The sequence below is a fragment of the Macaca thibetana genome, chromosome 6 (assembly GCF_024542745.1).
Source record: "Macaca thibetana thibetana isolate TM-01 chromosome 6, ASM2454274v1, whole genome shotgun sequence".
Taxonomy (NCBI): domain Eukaryota; kingdom Metazoa; phylum Chordata; class Mammalia; order Primates; family Cercopithecidae; genus Macaca; species Macaca thibetana.
Genome location: NC_065583.1, coordinates 39808478 through 39831420, shown reverse-complemented (window position 1 = coordinate 39831420; position 22943 = coordinate 39808478). Strand labels below are relative to the sequence as shown.

Genomic DNA, 22943 nt, shown 5'->3' with positions numbered 1-22943 from the left:
TGGTGTCACCCTGGCAGGTGAGAAAGGGAGATACTGGTGATATTCAGAGGCCCAAGATCAGAAGGATTTGGAACCATCTCTTCTGACATTTTCTTTCTGTTTTCCTTCTTCTCTAAGGTCCTTTCCCCAAACCATCCAACTTCATTTTTTTTTTAATTAATTTTTTTTTTTTTGAGATGGAGTTTCTCTCTTGTTGCCCAGGCTGGAGTGCAATGGTGCAATCTCGGCTCACCGCAACCTAGGCCTCTCAGGTTCAAGCAATTCTCCTGCCTCAGCCTCCCTAGTAGCTGGGATTACAGGCATGTGCCACCACGCCTGGCTAATTTTGTATTTTTAGTAGAGATGGGGTTTCTCCATGTTGGTCAGGCTGGTCTCGAACTCCCAACCTCAGGTGATCCACCTGCCTTGGCCTCCCAAAGTGCTGGGATGACAAGTGTGAACCACCGCACCTAGCCATTTAAGTTTTATTTAACATAAATTATGTGCCAGGCATTGTGCTAGCACTGGGGGTATAGTGAAGAACAGAGAAAAAGGCAACTCCTAACCAACTGGAGCTCTCTTTCCACTGGGGCCACAAACTATATAAATGTGATCACACAAATAATCATTTAATTACAGGTTTAATCAGTGCACGGAAGGAAAATGACAGACAGTAATGAGCATGGATAATGGGGGAACTTACCATCCCTCAATAGTAAGAGGTTGGGGGTGAGCAGGGGAGGCTGGATCAGACCTGAAGAATGAGTAAGAGTCAGCTAGTCAAGGAGAAAGAAGCTTCCTAGGTAGAAGTGAACTCCTGCCAAAATGTTCAATGATAACTTTATGATGTGTTGCCTTGATTGGACGTCTTAATTCTTAACTGAGTACTCCCAAAATGATAAATATTTAATAGTGGAATCTTTGGGAGGCATGTGACCAGCAGATAGGGTCAGGAGGCCTTCTTATTAGCCTTCAAACCAAGCCATATGGCTAGGAGGCGTGGCTCTGGGTATGCAGTGTATGTGAGCATGAGCGTGTAGGAGTGTGACTGTGTGTTTGTGACTGTGAATGTCAATGCAGGTGTATATGGATAGATGCAGAGCTACAACTGATAATTTGGGTATCTGGGCCAAGCAACAGAAATATATCTTGAAAGTCAGGCATACATCAGTTCAGGAGGGAGTTGGAGGGGAGCAGAGTAGAAAGACTGCTCTCTCACACGCACACAGGAGCCTCCTACAAGTGGATTCTCTGTTCATGAACTTAGACATTCCAGGTCAGCCATCTCTGCCAAGAGTCAGGGGCAAGCTAGCCAGCACTTCTAGAGAAGGACTGGTGCTGAAGATAGGGGGAGGAGAAGGCTTTAAAATATGCACAATCTTTGAGAAAATAATTCTTTAAAATGTTGGCACCCTCCACATTTTTTGTTCCTGGGCTCCTGGTGAGTGTGCCTTTAAGACTGAATGTATATATGCATATATGTGTGTACGTGTGTGTTGACTGTTTGTACTTTTGTGTATATGAACAGGTGTTGGGGACTACCATGTAAATTGTGATAACTAAGACCCCTGTGAGTTTGGAGCCAGCAGATGTGTTCCTGCACTCCTCCACTCCCACTTCATGTGCCCTGACACTCCCACTGTGCTTATCTCTGTAGCTCTCATGAGAAGCAGAGGCTGGGATTATCTGCCTGCCAGGGCTGAGTCCCTTCATATTAACAACAGACTGAAGATATACTGACTGTAACAAGACAAATAGAAATAATATGGTCACATTCACCTCCATTTCATAAAGCAAGTGGAACCTGGACTCACTGCAATGAATGAGCTTCAATAATTCATCCCAGCTGCTGATGTGGTATTGACATAAAGCTAATTTAACACTGGGGGAGCCAGGGGAAGTAGGGAGCAGTTAGCCTTCACTTACAGCGCGGTCACTCTGCTAACACTCTGGTGCTATGCTGGAAAGCAGAACCCCAGAGCAGAAAAAGACCTGGGGAGGTCACTTGCCCCCTTCCCTCCTTGCAGCCAGTTGACTTTCTGAAGTTGTTAGGATGGTATTTTCTTCTTGATGATACTCTTGTCCTTTTGCATCAGGAATAGAGACTTCCCACCCCTGTCTTCAGATCTGAACTTCTCAACAAAGAGATGTTGCTCAGGTCAGTCAGACTCAGGTCAGTCTCTTCAGGGAATCAAAACCACTGTCACTTTCTATGGGGTATGACAGTTGGCTAAACGAGGTTGAGGATTTTTGTTTGTTTTCAGACAAGGTCTCCCTCTGTCACCCAGGCTGGAGTGCAGTGGCATGATCTCGTCTAACTGTAGCCTCCACCTCCCTGGCTCAAGTGATCCTGCCACCTCAGCCTCCAGAGGAGCTGGGACTACAGGCCTGTGCCATCACACCCCACTAATTGTTTTTGTTTTGCTTTGTTTTTCTAAAGATGGAGTTTCGCCACATTGCCCAGGCTTTCTCAGACTCCTGAGCTCAACCAATTGCCTGCCTTGGCCTCCCAAAGTGCTGGGATTACAGGCATAAGCCACCGTGCACAGCAATGTTGAGGTTTTTGCTAGAGAAAAAGGGAACCTATGGTTCATATCTTAAATGATATTCAACAACCCATTTGATTTTCTTCTGTATCAAAAATAAAAGTCACTCATTCAACATCCAAAACATGTTTGAGTTCCTATCTTTCTTCATTTATTCAACAAATACTTAGGCCAGGCATGGTGGCTCACGCCTGTAATCCCAGCACTTTGGGAGGCAGAGGTGGGTGGATCACCTGAGGTCAGGAGTTCAAGACTAGCCTGGCCAACATGGCGAAACCCCATCTCTACTAAAAAATACAAAAATTAGCCGGGCATGGTGGCGGGTACCTGTAATCCCAGCTGCTTGGGAGCCTGAAGCAGGGAGAATTGCTTGAACCCAGGAGGCAGAAATTGCTGTAAGCTCAGATGGTGCCACTGCACTCCAGCCTGGGCGACAGAGTAAGATTCCATCTCAAAAAAAAACAAAAACAAAAACAAAAAAACCCCAAATACTTAGTAAGCATCTCCTGGTACTAAGTGAACCAGACCGATTGGATTCTTGCCTTCATGAAGTTTACAGTACAACAGGAAAGATAGGCATTAAATAAATAAATGCATGAATGAGTATATAATTGCAAATTGTTGCTAAGGCTGTTCATTTATATTTATTCATTAATTTGTCTTCAATGCAATGAGAAAGAATAACATTAAGGAATAGCTTTGGAATGGGAAGGCCTCTCTGAACTCTGAAGGATGAGAAGTCTGGAAAAGAGAGTGGGAAGAGTAGACCAGAAGGAGGAAAAGCCACATATTTAAGGGTTTGCTTCTTGCTGCAAGCAGGTGAATAAAATTTACTGGTGCCTAGTGGGAGAAAAGGAATCAGGAAAGAAAGACCTAAGTTCAAATTTGCTTTTGCCACATTACAGTTGTGTGGTCTTGGGCAAGTTACTTCTTTCAATTCTGTTGCCTCATCTATAAAATAGAAATGATCATATTTTCCACTTTATAGGATTGTTGTGAAAAATTAAGTAAAATAATGTTCTAAAGTGCTTACCAGTGCTTGGCATAGGGTAAGTGTCAATAAATTACTATTACTGCTATTATGATTATCCTTAAATGTTCCAAGTTCTTTATTACCCCCAGGCTTTGGCACAGTTTGTTTCCTTTGCCTGGATCACACACTGTTCCTTTTACTCACTCATGTTCATCTTTCAAGTAACAGCTGAAATGTATTTCCCTGGAGGGACTTTCCTGACCCCTAGATTAGTGACTCTCAAACTGTAGTGCAAGTAAGAATCACGGCCAGGTGCAGTGGCTCATGCCAGTAATCCCAGCACTTTGGGAGGCCAAGGTGGGTGGATCCCTTGAGCCCAGGAGTTCAAGACCAGCCTGGGCAACATGGCAAAACTCCGTCTCTACAGAAAAATACAAAAAACTAGCTGGGTGTGGTAGCATGCGCATGTAGTCCCAACTACTCAGGAGGCTGAGGCAGGAGGATCACTTGAGCCTGGCAGGTGGAGGTTGCAGTGAGCTGAGATCACACCACTGCACTCCAGCCTGGATAACAGAATAAAAGCCTGTCTCAAATAAATAAATAAATAATGAGTATAAGTGATGTGCACGTGTGTGTGTGCGCACGCACGTGCTTAGTACAAAACAGATTCCAAGTTTTGTCAAAGTGCCATTGTAATGTAAGATGATAACATTAGGGGAAATGGAAACCAAATGAAAGATGTGCAGGAACTCTCTGTACTATCTTTGTAACTTTTCTGTAAATCTAAAATTTTTCCAAAATAAAAAGTTCACTTAAAAAGGCAGATTCCTGTGCAGATCAAAACCACAGTGCAATATCACCACACACTATACCCCACTAAAAATAGAGAGAAAGAAAGAGGCTGGGCGCTGTGGCTCACACCTGCAATCCTAGCACTTTGGGAGGCCGAGGCAGGTGGATCACCTGAAGTCAGGAGTTCAAGACCAGCCTAGCTAACATGGTGAAACCCCATCTCTGCCAAAATACAAAAGTTAGTCAGGCATGATGGCGGGTACCAGCTACTCGGGAGGCTGAGATGGGAGAATCATTTGAACCCGGGAGACAGTGGTTGTAGTGAGCCAAGAATGGGCCACTGTACTCCAGCCTGGGAGGCTGAGTAAGACTCCATCTCAAAAAAAAAAAAAAAAAAAAAAGAAGAAGGAAGGAAGAAAAAAAGTGAGGATGTGGAAAACTGGAGCTTTTGTGGGAGGATAAAATGGTACAGCTGCTATGGAAAATAGTATGGCGGTTCCTCAAAAAGTTAAAAATTGAATTACCATATGATCCAGTAATTTTACTTCTGGATATATATCCAAAATAATTGAAAGCAGGGCCTTGAGGAGATATTTGTACCCCCGTGTTCATAACAGCATTATTCAACAATAGCCAAAAGCGGAAGAGACTCAAATGTTCATTGATAGCTGAATAGGTAAAGAAAATGTGATATATCCATACAATGGAATATTATTCACCCCTAAAAAGAAAGGAAATTCAAACACATGCTAAAACATGGGTGAAACTTGAGGACATTAGTGAAATAAGCCAGTCGCTAAAAGACAACTACTATATGATTCCACTTATGTGAAGTACCTAGAGTAGTCTGACTCATAGAGACAGAAAGTAGAATGGTGGTTATCAGGTTCCAGGGGTAGGAGGAAAAGGGGGGTTGTTTAATGGGTATAGTTTCAGTTTTGCAAGATGAAAAAGTTCTGGGTGTTGACTGCATAAATGTGAATGTACTTAATTGTACATTTAAAAATGGTTAAAATGGTAAAATTTATGTTATGTGTATTTTACTCACAATCAAAACTTTTTTTTAAAGCAGATTCCTTGGCTTTACCTTCAGAGCTTTTGACTCAATGTGGAAAAGGAAAAGCTGATCCTCAAATTCATAAGGAATTGCAGGGGACCCCAAATAGCCACAGCTATCTTGAAAAAGAAGAACAAAGCTGGAAGACTTACACGTCCTGATTTCAAAACTTATTACAAAGCTACAGTAATCAAACTAGTGTGATAGTAGCATAAAGGATAGAGATATATATTAAGGGAATAGAATTGAGAGTCCAAAAATATACTTATATAGCTATGGGGTCAATTGATTTTTGACAAGGGTGCCAAGAGCATTAAATGGGAAAAGAGTAGTGTCTTCAACAAATGGATATCCACATGCAACAAAGGAGGAAGAAGAAGAAGAAGAAGAAGAAGAAGAAGAAGAAGAAGAAGAAGAAGAAGAAGAAGAAGAAGAAGAAGAAGAAGAAGAAGAAGAAGAAGAAGAAGAAGAAGAAGAAGAAGAAGAAGAAGAAGAAGAAGAAAGAGGAGGAGGAGGAGGAGGAGAAGGGGGAGGAGGAGGAGGAGGAGAAGGGGGAGGAGGAGGAAGCAGCAGGAGGAAGAAACAAGAGCAAAGAAGGAAGTTGGACTCCTTACCTCATACCATATACAAATATTAACTCACTAAGGAGCTTCTGGATAGCTGAACACATGAAGATACTTGGAGGGAAGGTGGCATGCCTAGAGATGTATGAAAGCTCTATGCCCCTTCCCACATGGCTTGCCCTATCTGTCTCTTCCATCTGGCTGTTCATCTTTAAAATACCCCTTACGATAAATGGGTAAATGCTACATGTTCACTTGGCATCCTAGGTCAGGCATTTGGTCTCCACCAGAGCCCAGGAACAAGTCCAGGAGCTGTATTTTTTTTTTTCAAAGTGTGAATGAGTTATTTATGTAAAAAGGCATAGCTGCAATAAAAATCTCTAGGAGTCTACATCATGATTCCTCTATCAGGGATTCTCAGATGGTTCGCTAGCATTCCTATCTGCAATAGACATTTGGAGCACTGTTGAATCTGCTGGGTCATAAGGTCCAAGCAGGAAAGCAGCTTATATCATACCTGCAATAGCTTCAGAAACTTTTCTTGCTCTGGTCCTGTATTAACTTTCTATTGCTATGTAACAAATTACCACAAACTTAGTGGCCTAAAACAAAAACAAAAAACAAACAAAAATTTTGAATTCGTTATGTATCAAATACCTAAATATAAGAGCAAAAACTATAAAACCTTTAGGAGAAAACATAAGGGTAAATATTCATGACCTTGGATTTGGCAATGGTTTCTTTTTTTTTTTTTTTTTTTTTGAGAGAAGTCTTGCTTTCATTCCCCAGGCTTGAGTGCAATGGCTCAATCTTGGCTCACTGCAACCTCCACCTCCCAGGTTCAAACAATTCTCCTGCCTCTGCCTCCCAAGTAGCTGGGATTAAGGCACCGGCCACCACGCCTGGCTAATTTTTGTATTTTTTAGTAGAGATGAGGTTTCACCAGTTGGCCAGGCTGGTCTTGAACTCCTGACCTCAGGTGACCTGCCCGCCTCAACCTCTCAAAGTGCTGGGATTACAGGCATGAGCCACCACGCCCGGCCTGGCAATGGTTTCTTAAACATGATATCAAAATCACATGCAACAAAAAGTAAGTATGGATACACTGGACTTCAGCAAAATTAAAAACTTTCATGCATCAGAGAACATCTTCAAGAAAGTATAAAGACAATTTTCATTTCATTTGTCAATTTGCAAATCACATATCCACTAAGCTTCTAGTATCCAGAATATATAAAGAACTCTTATAATTTGATAAAAAAAAGACAATTCTTTTTTTTTTTTTTTTTTTTTTGAGACAAGGTCTCACTCTGTCATCCAGGCTACAGTACCGTGGCAAGATCACAGCTCACTGCAGCCTCAACCTTCCTGGGGCTCAAGTGATCCTCCCACCTCAGCCTCCTGAGTAGCTGGGACTACAGGTGCCACCATGCCAGGCTAATTTTTTGTATTTTTTCATAGAGATGGGATTTTGCCATGTTGCCCCAGCTGGTCTCAAACTATTGGGCTCAGTTGATCCACCCTCTTCGACCTCCCAGAGTGCTGGGATTGCAGCTGTGAGCACCATGCCTGGCCTAGATAACTCAATTTTTTTTTTTTTTTTTTGAGACAGAGTCTCGCTGTGTCCCCCAGGCTGAAGTGCAGTGGCGCGATCTCGGCTCACTGCAAGCTTCGCCTCCCGGGTTCACGCCATTCTCCTGCCTCAGCCTCCTGAGTAGCTGGGACTACAGGCGCCCACTACCGCGCCTGGCTAATTTTTTGTATTTTTAGTAGAGACGGGGTTTCACTGTGGTCTCGATCTCCTGACCTTGTGATCCGCCCGCCTTGGCCTCCCAAAGTGCTGGGATTACAGGCGTGAGCCACTGCGCCAGGCCGATAAATCAATTTTTTAAATGAGCAAAGGACTTGAATAGACATTTCCCTAAAGAAGACATACAAATGGCCAAAAAGTACATGAAAAGATGCCCAACATCATTAGTCATTAGGGAAATGCAAATCAAAACTACAATGAGATACCACTTTATACCCACTGTGATGGGTATAATTAAGGAAAAGAACAAGTGTTGGCAAGAATGTGGGGACACTGAAACTGTTGGGCCTTCATGATGGGAACATAAAATGGTGCAGCCACTGTAGAAAACAGTTGGTGGTTCCTTAAAATGTTAAACATAGGATTGCCGTATGACCCAGCAATTTCATTCGTAGGGGTATACCCAAGAGACTTGAAAGTAGGTACTCAAACAAATACTTGTATATAAATATTCATAGTAGCAATATTCACAATAGCCAAAAGATGGAAACAACCCAAATATCCATCAATGGATGAATGGATAAACAAAATGTGGTATATCCACACAATAGAATATTATTTAGCAATAAAAACAAATGAAGTACTGATATATGCTACAACATGGATGAACCTTGAAAACACTGTTAAGCAAAGGAAGCTAGACGCAAAAGATCATGTAGTGTATGATTTCATTTCTATGAAATATCAGGAATAGGTCAATTCATACAGATAGAAAGAAGGTTAGTGGTTACCAGGGGATGGGGGGAAGGGAGAATGGGAGTGACTGCTTAATGAGTCAGGAGTTTCTTTGGGAGATGATAAAATATTTTGGAATTAGATAGAGATGATGATTGTACAACATTGTGAATGTACTAAATGCCACCGAAGTGTATACTTTTATATGGCTAATTTTTTGTTATGTAGATTTTACCTCAATTTTTTAAAAAAGCAAGTTCCTTTAGGCCCCACATTCAGAGTTTTGGATTCAGTATATCTGGCTTTATGCCCAGGACCTGAATTTTCAACAAGTACCTCAGATACCACTGATGCAGGTGGTCCAGGGACATATTTTGAGAAACATTGCTAAACAATGTAAAGCTTCCTATTGATTCTCTTCCATAGATCTCTGAGCCTTTTACTTTTTGTAACATATATCGTAATTGTAATGGCTTATCCTGCACCTCTTTTCCCATAGACTGTAAACTCCATGAGGGCAGTACCTATGTCTTCTTTCATCATCATAATGCTAACATTTGGAAAAAGCACCTTGAGGCTGGGCATGGTGGCTCATGCCTGTAATCCCAGCACTTTGGGAGGCTGAGACCTGGGCAACATGGCAAAACCCCATCTCTACAAAAAATTAAAAAGTTAGCTGGGTGTGGTGGCGCAGGTGCCTGTAGTCCCAGCTACCTGGGAGGCTGATGCAGGAGGATCGATTGAGTCTGGGAGGTTGAGGCTGCAGTGAGCTGAAATTGTGCCACTGCACTCCAGCCTGGATGAGAGCGAGACTCTGTCTCAAAAAAAAAAAAAAAAAAAAAGAAAAGGAAAGGAAAAGCACCTTGACGTTACATATGCCCAGTAGATATAGGGTGAATTTTTTTTTTTTTTTTTTTTTTTTGAGACAGAGTCTCGCTCTGTCACCCAGGCTGGAGTGCAGTGGTGTGATCTCGACTCACTACAACCTTGCCTCCAGGTTTAAGCGATTCTCCTGCCTCAGCCTCCCAAGCAGCTGGGATTACAGGCACACGTCACCACGCCTGTCTAATTTCTTGTATTTTTTGGTAGAGGCAGGATTTCACCATGTTGGCCAGGCTGGTCTTGAACTCCTGACCTCAGGTGATGCACCAGCCTCGGCCTCCCAAAGTGCTGGGATTACATGCGTGAGCCACCGTGCCTGGCCTGATATAGAGTGAACTGAATGACTGAATTGGATTAACTAGAAGGGATCAGAGTAGAAGGGAAAAATCTTAAGGAGCCTCTAGCCCAAGAATCCACAGTGTAAGTAGTGGGACCAGCGTTTAACCCCCCTTATCCCCATGGCTTCCATTGCACAACAAACTGTATCAGCCCACAGTGTGGAAATCAGGAAACTATGGTAGGGAAAGGAGGTCTTGCCCATGGCCCCAAACTGGGCTCCCCTTGGGGAGGCACCTCTAGGAGCTCATGGCCAAGACTGAGCAGAGTAGTCTTGGCTCTGAGACCCTGGGGCGTGGCATCCATAGGTGCACAGTTCTGTTGGCATGGCCTGGCTGGAAGACTCTGGCCAGGTTTACCTGGTCTCCCTGGCTGATCCCAGTGCCTTTTGGCTTGGTGACTGCTCTCACTCTTGGCTGCTTCCACGGTGCCTTAGAGCACACAGTCAGCAGAATAGCTTCCCTCAGCATTGCTGAGATGGGTCTGGGCCATCCCACTGTCGCCTGTGCTGACTTCTGAGGCCTCATCAACACTGCAGGAAGCATGATGCACCCAAAAGGATGTAGGTGGGACATCCAGGGGATGGAGCCTCCTGCCTGGGCATCTCATATGAAGCCAGCACAAATAATTGCATCCTCACTGCTCTTACCTCTTCTCATCCACAGGCAGGCTTCCTCGAGTCAAGCAATTTTCCTTTTCTCCTCTGTGTCTTCTCTGAAGGGAAGTGTGAAATTTTTCAAGTCTTCACTAAGTTTGTGACCATCAATTAACCCTAAATCAATCAATAATCACCACCCCTATACACACACACTTATATACACAAATATAGGCAGTCAGCCAGGCACAGTGGCTCACACCTATAATCCCGGCACTTTGGAAGGCTGAGGCAAGTGGATCACCTGAGGTCAGGAGTTCGAGACCAGCCTGGCCAACATGGTGAAACCTGTCTCTACTAAAAGTGAAAAAAAGTTAGCTGGGCGTGGTGGCACATGCCTGTAATCCCAGCTGCTCGGGAGGCTGAGGGAGGATAATCATTTGAAGCTGGGAGGCAGAGGTTGCAGGGAGCCGAGATCACACCACTGCACTCCAGCCTGGGCGAAAGAGCAAGACTCCTTCTCAAAAAAACTACATATACATAGTCAATGTCTTTCATAGAAAAAAGTAGGACCTTTTAAAAATCTTATCATTGGCTAATTATGTGGCCTTCCTCAAGGCCTCAAATCCTTCCCTCAACATGAAAAGTTACTGCCAGCCAGGGCAGAGGCGTGTGCCTATAGTCCCAGCTACTACAAAGGCTGAGGAGGGAGAATCTCTTGAGCCCAGGAGTTCAAGTCTGCAGTGAGCTATCATCATGTCACTGCACTCCAGCCTGGGCAACAAACTGAGACCCCCATCTGTAAAATAATTAAATAATTTTAAAAATAAAAAATAGTAAATGAAAAACGTTGCTTCCATTGAGTACCTGCAACGCACCAGGCAGTTGAGCTTAGAGCCTTACAAATGCATCACCTCATTCAGTTCCCACACAACCCTATCAGATAAGTAACATTTTCTTTCTTTCTTTCTTTCTTTCTTTCTTTCTTTCTTTCTTTCTTTCTTTCTTTCTTTCTTTCTTTCTTTCTTTCTTTCTTTCTTTCTTTCTTTCTTTTTTTTTTTTTTGAGACAGGGTTTCACTTTTGTTGCCCAGGATGGAGAGCAATGGTGGATCTTGGCTCACTGCAAACTCCGCCTCCCGGGTTCAAGTTATTCTCCTGCCGCAGCCTCCCAAGTAGCTGGGATTATAGACATGCACCACCATGCCCAGGAAATTTTTGTATTTTTAGTAGAGATGGGGTTTCGCCACATTGGCCAGGCTGGTCTCGAACTCCTGACCTCAGGTGATCCACCCGCCTTGGCCTCCCAAAGTGCTGGGATTACAGGCATGAGCCACCGCACCTAGCCAGGTAAGTAACATCTTAAAAAGGTAATTGTGAAATATAACAGATATACAGAAGCTGTCTAAAACATGTATATGAATCTATTATATATATATATATATATTTTTTTTTTTTTTTTTTTTTTTTTTTTTTTGAGACGGAGTCTCGCTCTGTAGCCCAGGCTGGAGTGCAGTGGCCGGATCTCAGCTCACTGCAAGCTCCGCCTCCCGGGTTCACGCCATTCTCCTGCCTCAGCCTCCCGAGTAGCTGGGACTACAGGCGCTGCCACCTCGCCCGGCTATTTTTTGTATTTCTTAGTAGAGACGGGGTTTCACCGTGTTAGCCAGGATGGTCTCGATCTCCTGACCTCGTGATCCGCCCATCTCGGCCTCCCAAAGTGCTGGGATTACAGGCTTGAGCCACCGCGCCCGGCCTATAATATATTAATATATATCTATTACATATGTATCTGTAGCAACATTCTCTTTCTTTCCTTATAGTTTTGTTACCCACATATGCATTTCTAAATAATATAATTTAGTCTTGCCTATTTTTGAAATATAAGTGAATGGGATCATATTGTACATATTCTTTTGAGCTTTTTTTTTTTTTTTTTTAACTTACTTTTATCTTTGTGAAAGACTAGAAAATGCAGACCCTGACTGGACAGCCACATCCCAGCTGAATTCTAATACCATGGAAGAAGGAGAGAATGGATGTTGGTGGATAATTAGCCATTTTGCTACAATGTATTATTCACCCACCTCCCATTATTTCTGGAGTTATTTCTTTCCTGCTCACTTTGATTAATAATTTCCCCTTCTTTTCTATCTCATGGCAACCTCAATGATAAATCATGGAACCAATGAGTAGGCTTTAGTTCAAGAAGGCAATAATTTCATTCTAGGTAGTTTTGGGCAATGTGAGCAGAAATGCCCTCCCACACCATTAAATTTTTCTTTCCCTCTTTTTTTTTTTTTGAGATGGTGTCTTACTCTGTCGCCCAGGCTGCAGTGCAGTGGCACGATGTTGGTGCACTGCAACCTCCATCTCCCGGGTTCAAGCAATTCTCCTGCCTCAGCCTCCCAAGTAGCTGGGATTACAAGCATGCGTCACTACACTGGACTAATTTTTTTTTTTTTTTTAATTTTTAGTAGAGGCGTGGTTTTACCATGTTGGCCAGGCTGGCCTCAAACTCCTGAGCTCAAGTGATCCACCCACCTCGACCTCCCAAAGTGCTGGGATTACAGGCGTGAGCCACCACACCTGGCCTCAAATTTTCTTAAATAAACATATTTTGAGGGCTTATTTACCGTAAGATACTATGCACATGCAAAGGCATCCTGACTGCTTACCATGTATGGAAATTCCAATAAAAGGGCGTGCATAGTTAAAGGGTTAAGGGTATGTGCACCCACAGGGTAAGTCTTAGAACCAATTTATAGAGTCTTAGATGTCCAGCCATATCCTGTCCTGCAAGGACAGTCCCATGTAGTACATGCAGAGAAGGGTGGACTGGATGTGATATACATAAGGGGTTGTGGGCATAGGAGAGGTGGTGGGACAGGGTGATGATTAGAAAGACCGTAGAGTCTTACATGTCCAGCCATATCCTGTCCTGCAAGGACAGTTCCATGTAGTACATGCAGAGAAAGGTGGACTGGATGTGATATACATAGGGGGTTGCGGGCGTAGGAGAGGTGGTGGGATAGGAGAGGTGAGGATCAGAAAAACCTAGGAAGTGTTTCCTAGCTCTGCCCTAGTTGGGCGAATCTCTTAATTACTCTCAGCCTCAGTTTCCTCATCGGTAAAATGTACCTACATCTGAGAAAGAGATAGTAATTATCCTCATTTTACAGATGAGGAATCCCAGGCTCAGAGAAGTTAGCTTGCCCAAGAATTCATTAGAGGAAGCGGAGTCAGGATTCAAGCCCAGGCAGTCTGACTCCAGAGATGGAGTTCTTCATTGCTAAGAATCACTAGTGGGATGGGGGTGTGCAGAATGAGTTGGGGGAGGAGGATATACTTTTAACACACTTAATGCATCCACTGTTAGATGTTTTCTGATTTCCAAGTTGTTAAAAAGAGAGTAAGTGTGTTTTAGCATGAAGGAAACACGATACTGTGGGTGGGCAGGAAGGATGAGGAACAGAGACTCAATGATCCCCAGCTCTCTCTGCTGTTTCTTTCTTGGGTTTACAGCCTTGGGCAGGCCCCAAGTAGAACAGCCACGTAAACGCATGCCTAGAGCGCTTGCCTCCAAGATGAGGGCATGAGTGCAGGATGTCACTGAATTTCCCTCCCCCGGCAACCAAGATTTTTGGGGTTGGGGGGTGGGGTGCAATGGTTGCCACAGTTATTGTTCCTCCACAGCCTCGGAGCAAGATTTCCCCCCAAAGCCATATTAAATAAATAAAAGGAAATTCAGCAGATGGGAACATGAATCAATGAAAACTCCCATATGAGTGCAAAGATTTATGTCAAAAAACAAAACATCAACATCTGGGAGCTGCCACGTCTCCTCTTGGCTGCTCGTTTGGAATGGATTCTCAGTGTCGCTTTCCGCCTCTTTCTAGCCCTGGGAGAGGACAGCAAGAAATAAAGAATGAAGCCCATTAAAAATAGTCATTTTTAATAAGAAATGAACGCTGCTTTCCCCCTCAAGGCTGGAGGGAGCGTAATGCAGGCAGTGGAGCTTGCGGGCTCGGCCCCTGGATCGTGGGGAGAGAGAGCCCCCTGCCGGGCGCGGAGGGGCGCCCTCCCTCCCGGGCCCAGCGCCGCTGTCTAGGGTCGGTTCCCTCCAGATTTCACAGCCGCGGCAGCAGCAGGAGCGCGCACACGCCCGCGCCCACTGCACTGCGGCGATGCTCGGCAGCTCAGCGGCGGTGCTCGGCAGCTCAGCGGCGGTGCTCGGCTGCTCAGCCGCCGGGTCTTCACGTGTGTGCGGCCCGGCCCCGGGAGATTCTGGGGCAGTCTCCGCAGGCAGTCAAGCCTGCCGCCGGGGCGCTCCTCTGGCCACGGCGAACCTGCACCTGCCTTCCCCAATCCGGGGGAAGGGAGGAGGCGAAAGAGGAACCTAGGCCTTGAGTAATGTGTAGTGCGGATCCAAGTCCGCACTTAGCTCTTAAGCTGGGCCACGAGGGCCCTAAAGGGACAGGCATTGGATTCTGATATGTGGATTCAAATCAACTCTGCCACCGTCAACTATGTGACCTTGAAGAAATTTACCTCCCTGAGCCAGCAATTTCATCATCTGTAAAATGGGAATAAAAGCACCAGTCTCCCAGGGAGGCTGTGAAAAGTAAATGGGAAACCATGTGAAATACTTAACACGGTGCACATATACATAAAATTTAATAAATGTTAGCAATTATAATCAGGGATAAAGACTCAAATTCTCATCATAGGTGACAAGGCTCTTACAACCCGTGTTGTAAGCTCTTGCAGCCTTGGAGAGGTCACTGACCTCTTCCATCACTGGGTTCCAGCCGCATTAACCTTGACTTCCACCGAGCAGCCTACTTCCTATCTGCCTCAGGACCTTTGCATCTGCTGTTCCCTCTGCCTGGATGGCTCTTTTCCACCTTCTGCTTCAACCCAGCCTGCTCTTTCTTTGGGCCTCTAGTTACTTGTCACATTGTCCAGGAAACCCTTCCTGATTCATTTCTGCCCAAAATATAGTTCCTCTGCTCTATGCTCTCATAGCAGCCCAGCTTCTCCTTCCTAGCAACCTTCCTAATTGAAACGTATCATCAGTTTTGTTATGTTTCTTATCCGTGGCCTACTGGACAATTCACTCCATGAGGCCAGGAGCCCAGCCTATCTCATTCGCTGCTGTATCCTCAGTCCCCAGGACCGTGACTGGCCTAGGCTCTCCATTTGTGGTAAATGACCCAGAGTGGATGGCAGGACTCAGGCCAGAGGGAATCCTGGGTCTTCTACGTTGTTTCACCAGTTCCTTCCAACAGTAAACATTCATTTATTAAGATCTTCTATATGCTATGTCCTGTGTTGGGCACCAGAGACACAGACTCATACAATTCAATCTCTGACTTAATGGAGCTTGTAGTTCAAAGGCAGAGATGGATATGGGAACAGAGGACAGCACAGATGGGGTGAAGACAGCAATGCGGGTGGTCGTTCTTACAAGGACAGGGCCCTTGGCTCCACGTGGCATAGATGGACTAAGCTAAGTGCTTTACCTGCATTATCTAACTAAAACTCACAACTATTAGAGAGGCCTATTATCATCCCCGTTATACAGATGAGACATAAAGAATTTAAACAACTTGCCTAGTGTCACAAAAAGAGTAAAAGCAGAAACGAGATTCGAACAGGCACATACACATTCTGATTCAGAGTCAGACCTCCGAACTACTTGGTCACACTGCCTCAAGAAAACAGCTGTGAGATTACCTACCTCCCACCCTCATGACTCCAGTTCTGTGCTGGGTAGAGTGCGGCCCTGCCCCTCCTGGGTTCCTGCCAATAGGACTGCCACCACCCAAGAGCAGAGAGGAGGTAGGGAAAGCAGGGCTGAGGGGCAGGGAATGCATCCACCCTGTTCCACACATGGCACTTAATGAGGAATGTTCACAAGGGTGGCAAAGGGGACCTGCAATAGCTCAACTAAAAACAGGAGCATCTCTGACTTCCGTGCTGCCAAATCCCCAGTGCTTGAGGGAGGCCCCAGCCTAAACCCAGCTCAATGCCCTGAGGGTGTTGCTCTCACCTTTCTCACCCACTTCCAAACTTCACTGATCCTGCTACACCTCCTTTCACCACCTGAGGCTTTTTTTAAAGGTTGAATTCACATCCTCCTCCATTTGCTCTCGTAATGGCAGCTCTGCCTGCCCACCTAGAACCCAAGAGTCAGCCAGCACAGGGTTTGGAGGCTTCTGGGGTAGCTGTTCTTCAGGGCCGTCTCGGCTGAGGTCAGGTACAGGGTTCCTTTGAGGATTCGATAGGACAACCTGCCTTTTTCGAGTGTCCCCACCCTCCAGCTGTCAGAAAGCTGCATCTTCCACTAGCATCTGGGGAATTCTGACAGGTGGATCTGAGGTCACAGCATGACATCTAATGGATAAATCTAGCAGGTGGTGGAGGACTGAACTGGAACTCAGCAAAGAGGACAAAGGTAAGGCTAATGATAGTCACCATTTTGAGTTCTTTCTGTGTGCCAGTCACTGTGCTAACTAAGCACTTTACATATGCTCCATTTGACAGATGAGGAAGTGAAGCTCAAAAAATTCAAATAACTTCCCAAAGTTCCCACAACTGAGAAAGTGGTGGAGGATTCAAACCCTGATTATTAGGACTCCAGAACCCAAGCTCTTAACCACTGTATTTTCATTTAAGAGTCGACAGGACAGAGGGAGTTTGAGAGCAATAGGGAAAGAATGGACATCTGGACGATGCTGGTACTAGGGGTCAGAAGGAGGAAGAAGCACTGCTAGAGAGATGTAGAGACCAGGGAAGCTGAAGAGGAGACAGATTTAAGGGTCTGATCCAAAAGAAGGTGATTTTGACAGAACCCAGTGACTTGCTGGGTATGGGAGTGTCTGACACCTTTGGGGTATCTGGGCAGATCATGAGAAATCCAGAAAGAAAGCCAGAGAGAAAGGGCTCACTTTGTTGCCTCCTGAGTCCATAATTCTGGTCTTTCCTGGGTCCCAGCTGTCTCTTGCCCTTGGGGTTCATTAAATGTCCTGTTCACTCTTCCATACCCTGATAAAACTTTTTCAAAAGCTAGCTTCAGTGAGTTTCTAATACTTGCAGTAAGAGTCAAAACTGGTGTGGGGTTATGAGAGGACCTGAACCAGAGGAAAAAAAGAAAACAGAAAACTAGTATTGGGGAGGGCAGAGAAGGAAGAGTTGAGCCAATAGTGAGTTCAAGATTCCTTTCCTGGGTGGCTTGGGGAAACTACACAATAGCAGAAAAATGGAAGCGGATGATGAGGTTTTGTGTGTAAGATTTAAGGAGTGGATGGTCAACTGAGTCAAGTGCTCTGGGTCAAGGTGTCTGATTGAGCAAAGGTCCACTGGTGGTTAATGAGGTGGTCTTTGATGACCCTAGTGACCCCTGTGTCAGAAGAACAGGGATGGAAGCTGGGAGACAAGGCTGAAAAGTGAAGGAGCCATGCAGAAATGGAAGGCAGCAGGTGTGTTACTTAATTAAGAAATCTGGCAGTGGGAGAAAGAAACAGAATAGTAGCTGAAAAGGGCAGGAGGATCAAGTAAAGGATTTTTCCCCCAAGATTGGAAAGTCCTGTGTATATTTCACAGGCAGAAAGAAAAAAGGTAGGAGAAAGATGTATGCTTTGGCATGAGGGTCAGGATAATTATAGAGACAAGGTTCTAAAAGGGACAGGAAGGGAATCGGACTGAGAACAAACAGAGTTTAGCCTTAGAACAAAGGGAAGAGACAGAGCTCTCCAACTGAGACTGTGTTCTTGTCATTTCCGCCAAATCATAAACACGCCTTACATTTATTTGTTTAGTGTGCAGCTAGCATCTAGGTGTACTCACAGCTGCTCTTAAGTTAGATTCTTCTTAGTCATCATCAAATACAGCCACCATTTATAGATCATGTGCCCAGCAGTTTAACTCTGTCATCTCGTAAGAAGAGTACAATTATCATTCCCGTCATACAGATGAAGAAACTGAGGGAAAAGATATTATAATGAACTTGACCAAGATAACCCAGCTGCTAAGGGAGACAGCTGTGTTGGATGCTAGACAATTCAATTCTAGAACCCCTGCTCTCCTGTGCTGCTTTCTGACACTTCACAGAGTTTAAAATAATTGCCTCTAGAGAGTAGGATTAGAGGGTAGAGAGCGTGTGGCAGAGGTCTGCTGTCTTTTGATATAAGCCTTTAGTATTATATGACTTTTTACTAGAGTAGGAGCTTTTCAACGACTATTATTTATCTGAAGGGTCAAATCCATTGAGCTTGGCTTGCTCTATGCTCCCTGCCAGTGGGCTCTTGCTTAATATACATCACACTTAAGTATAAATTCACCCCTGGCCGGGTGTGGTGGCTCATACCTATAATCCCAGCCCTTTGGGAGGTCAAGGTGGGCGGATCATCTAAGGTTGGGAGTTCGAGACCAGCCTGACCAACATGGTGAAACCCCATCTCTACTAAAAACACAAAAATTAGCTGGGTGTGGTGGTGCATGCCTGTAATCCCAGCTACTTGGGAGGCTGAGGCAGGAGAATCGCTAGAACCCTGGAGGCAGAGGTTGCAGTGAGCCGAGATCGTGCCATTACACTCCAGCCTGGGCAACAAGAGCAAAACTCCATCTCAAAAATAAATAAATAAATAAATAAAATAAAATAAATTGACCCCTGACCAACCCCATGTCCAGATCCCTATCAGGTAGGTTTTCTACGATATGTTCTTTAAAAAGCAATTAAAACAAAAATATTTGTATAAAGGCATTTGCACTCTTTTATAATAAAAATCCCAGCCAGGTGCGGTGGCTCACACCCATAATCTCAGCACTTTGGTCAGACCTCCTCTCCTGAGGTGAGGAGTTCGAGAACAGCCTGGCCAACATGGCAAAACTCCCTCTTTACTAAAAATACAAAAATTAGCTGGGTGTGTGATCCCAACTATTCAGGAGGCTGAGGCAGGAGAATTGCTTGAACCCAGGAAGCGGAGGTTGCTGTAAGCCGAGATTGCACCACTACACTCCAGCCTAGGCAACAGAGCGAGACTCCATCTCAAAAAATAAAAAATAAATAAAAACAAAATCCCCACTAATAAAAAGCAAAAGCAAAAAGAGCTAGTACTAGTATTAATGCTGAGGTGATGACTCAGCTTTCTCAGTGCTGAAGGTGAGGTCACCAGCCTAGAAGGGACAGGGTGAAAATGAGGGCTCGACCCTAATACAGCAGCCAATAGCCTTTCTTGGATCCCTCTGGCCTGGTCACTCCCCTGCCAAAACCCTTCCTAGATGTCCCATGCCTTCAGGACAGAGTCCAAATGTCTTACAGGCTTATAAGGCGTTATGACCCTGCGCCATTTACCTCTCCAGACTAAAGGCGTATCACCACCCTATCGCCATGACTCCCTGCCTCCCTCCCCAGCTCCACCTACAGTGATCTTAAATTGTGCTTTCTTTGCCTCCCTGGAACTTTGTATCAGCTGTGTCCCCTGGCTGAACTGGGCTTTCTTTTCTTCTTCTTCACCTAGTTTCCAGGCCTCATCATTCAGGTTAATTTAGCATTACTGCTTCCAGGAAGTCTTCCTGACTTCCATGCCTAGGTTATGGGCCTCCCCAAGTGTTCCCATTGCACTCTGTACTTTCTTCACCACAGCACTTGCTTCAAGTCTACTTCCCAGTATTCGTGACCTTGTGTTTTCTCCTCCCACACTGATTATGGGCTGACCCTATGAGTTGCTTTAACCAACAGAGTGCAGAAGTGATGCTATGCCAGTTCCTGCCAGCTTCCACTTGTGTACTTTTGGAAGCTCTGAGCCACTGTGTAAGAAGTTCAGCGACCCAGCTGGAGAGGTTATGTGGAGCAGAGGGGACCTGAGACTACATGGAGAAAGAGGCCCAGCCTTTCCAATGCCCTACTTGAGTCTTCTTATGACTGCCATGTGACTACAGCCTCATGAGAGACCCCAAGTGAGACCAGCAGAACTGCCCAGCTGAGCCCAGTCAATTTGCAGAACTGTGAGGGATAATGATTGTTTTAAGCCACTAAATTTTGGGGTGTTCGTTATGCTGCAATAAGTAACTAAAACACCACTCTGTATTTTAATTGCCTACTGACTTTGTTTGCACTCCTAGGCTATTTTCTGTGAGGGCAGGGACCACATCCAGTTTTTTGGTTTTTTTTTCCCTCAAGACAGAGTCTTGTTCTGTCACCCAGGCTGGAGTGCAATGGTGCGATCTTGGCTCACTGCAACCTCCGCCTCCTCGGTTCAAGTGATTCTCCTGCCTCAGCCTCCCAAGTAGCTGGGATTACCGATGTGCGCCACCACACCGGCTAATTTTTTGTACTTTTTTTAGTAGAGATGGGGTTTCACCATGTTGGCCAGGCTGGTCTTGAACTCCTGGCCTTGTGAACCACCCACCTCAGCCTCCCAAAGTGCTGGGATTACAGGTGTGAGGCACTGCGCCTGGCCCACATCCATGTTTTAAAATTGTTACATACTTAGCATATCCTTTAGCACTAAATAAGCTATCATATATTTCATTAATGCAAATTAAGAATGCCTACAAAAATGAAGGCAACAAGTATCTAAAATACTCACTCTAGTGAGTGTACACAAAGTACACAATGGCATGTGTAGTAATCATGAAAGGTGATTAACTGGACAGCAGGCAATAGGTTCCCAATGTCAGACAGTTTACCTTTGTGGAGGGATTGAGTCAACTTGAGGGACTGTGCAGAGGGACTGAGCCACAATCCAAAACCACAGAGTTTGGGGTCTGGCAGTTGAGGGAGCTGCCATTCAACCAACAGCACTCCCATGGGCTGTACTGAACAGGTGGTCTGCTGTGGGCTCCAGCCACCCTCGCCATCTACCCTCACTCAAGTGGTCTGCTGATGTTCCTGTTTATGGGGACAAGAGATGCCATAATGCCATTCTATACATGGGGACAGATGTCCTAGTCTCTCCTTCAAAACTTTTCTACTAGCTTCAAACAGGGAGGGCCCTCAACTAATGTTTTTATGTGCAATGAATACATTTCTACTCATATCAGTAAATCCCCTGGCAGGGGTCTGGTACCCTTGGCTGTAATAATCATTAGTACAAGGTGTTCTGTCAACAGGCATTGTTTGGACATATTCTTTGGGCTGACAATTTACGTCAAGCCCTATGTGGGACACGGAAGAGGAAAATGCCATTCCTGCCCTGAAAGGAGAGAATTGGGAAGGCTAGAGTTACACAAATGAGATAAATACCAAGACAGCATATAATTATTTCTAAACTGTGTAGTAAGAAATTAAGTGCTATTTAGGTATTGGGAAAAGTAGGGAGCAGGGAGGGCTCAAACAGTTGAGGAGTCTACACTGAAGAGCTGGGATTGGGCTGAGCCTTGAGAAATGACACAAACTATGCATAATCTGAAAGGAAGGAGGGTACAAAAGACTCAGAAGAACACAGCCGAACCGGCATACTTGTTTGTTACTTTATTTTGAAGACAGTAACACAAGGAATGTGAAAGGTAGCCGTTCCAAATCCCGAAGCAAGGCTATTTCTGAAATAGTCGCCCAACATTCAAACTTCTGGGCCTTTATTTATTGTTTCCTCTGCTTGCAATGCCTTTCTTCCTTCTCCACCTGGCAAGCTCTTATCAATATTTAAAGGCCCCGCTCAAATGTAACTACTTTTCTGAAGCCTTCCAAGGCATCCCACAACCCACTGCTTATGCTTCTATGGGAACATAATCTATTATACTTGCCTACTTACCTTCCCTACTACTATAATTAATAGCAACTTACACTTACTGGGCTTTTACTGTATGCTAGGAACTATGCTAAACATTTTTATTTATTTTTTATTTTTTGAAGGGTATTCCTGAAACACCAAGCTAAACATTTTTTAACGTATTATTTTATTTATACCTCACAACAATTGCCATGAGGTATTATTTTCCCTATTTTATGGATGAAGCTCTTGAGACTTAGTGTGGTTAAGGAACATGCATAAGATAACATAGCTATGAAGTAAGCAAGTTGTGATTCCAACCTAGATTTGTGGGACTCCAAAGCCCACTACTAATCCACTGGACCGAGTTCCTGGAGGCCACAAATGCTCTTTCCTCATCTGTCTTCTCACATCCTAGGACGGGCTGATACATGGTTCAAAAGTTGTTTAACGGCCAGGCGCGGTGGCTCAAGCCTGTAATCCAAGCACTTTGGGAGGCCGAGGCGGAAGGATCACCTGAGGTCCAGGAGTTCAAAACCAGCCTGGCCAACATGGTGAAACCCTGTCTCTGTTAAAAATACAAAAACTAGCAGGATGTGGTAGCGGGCGCCTGTAATCTCAGCTACTTGGGAGGCTGAGGCAAGAGAATCGCTTGAACCTGGGAGGCGGAGGTTGCAGTGAGCCGAGATCACACTATTGCACTCCAGCCTGGGAGACAGAGAATCCATCTCAAAAGAAAAATAAAAGTTGTTTAACAAATTAATACAACTTTCAAGCCACATGCCTGGGTCTAAAAGTAGGTGCCCCCAGTACACTTTTACCCCAGGTAGAGACTTCCACCCACCTTAAAGTCACATACCTGGAGAAAGGGGATAGGGAGGAAATCTAAACATCTTACACTTGAATGTGAGCTCCGTTATTTCACGAGTTCAAGTGTGGTGAAAGGAACTATTTTTTTTTTTTTTTTCCGAGATGGAGTCTCAATCTCACCCAGGCGCGAGCTCGGCTCACTGCAACCTC

The 22943-nt window shown here is 44.8% G+C and overlaps 1 protein-coding gene across 1 annotated transcript in view; it reads left to right on the top strand.

Moving 5' to 3' along the window:
* Positions 1-22943, top strand: part of NDFIP1 (Nedd4 family interacting protein 1) — a 431644-nt gene that overhangs the window by 166409 nt on the left and 242292 nt on the right. The gene's annotated exons all lie outside the window — the stretch shown is intronic.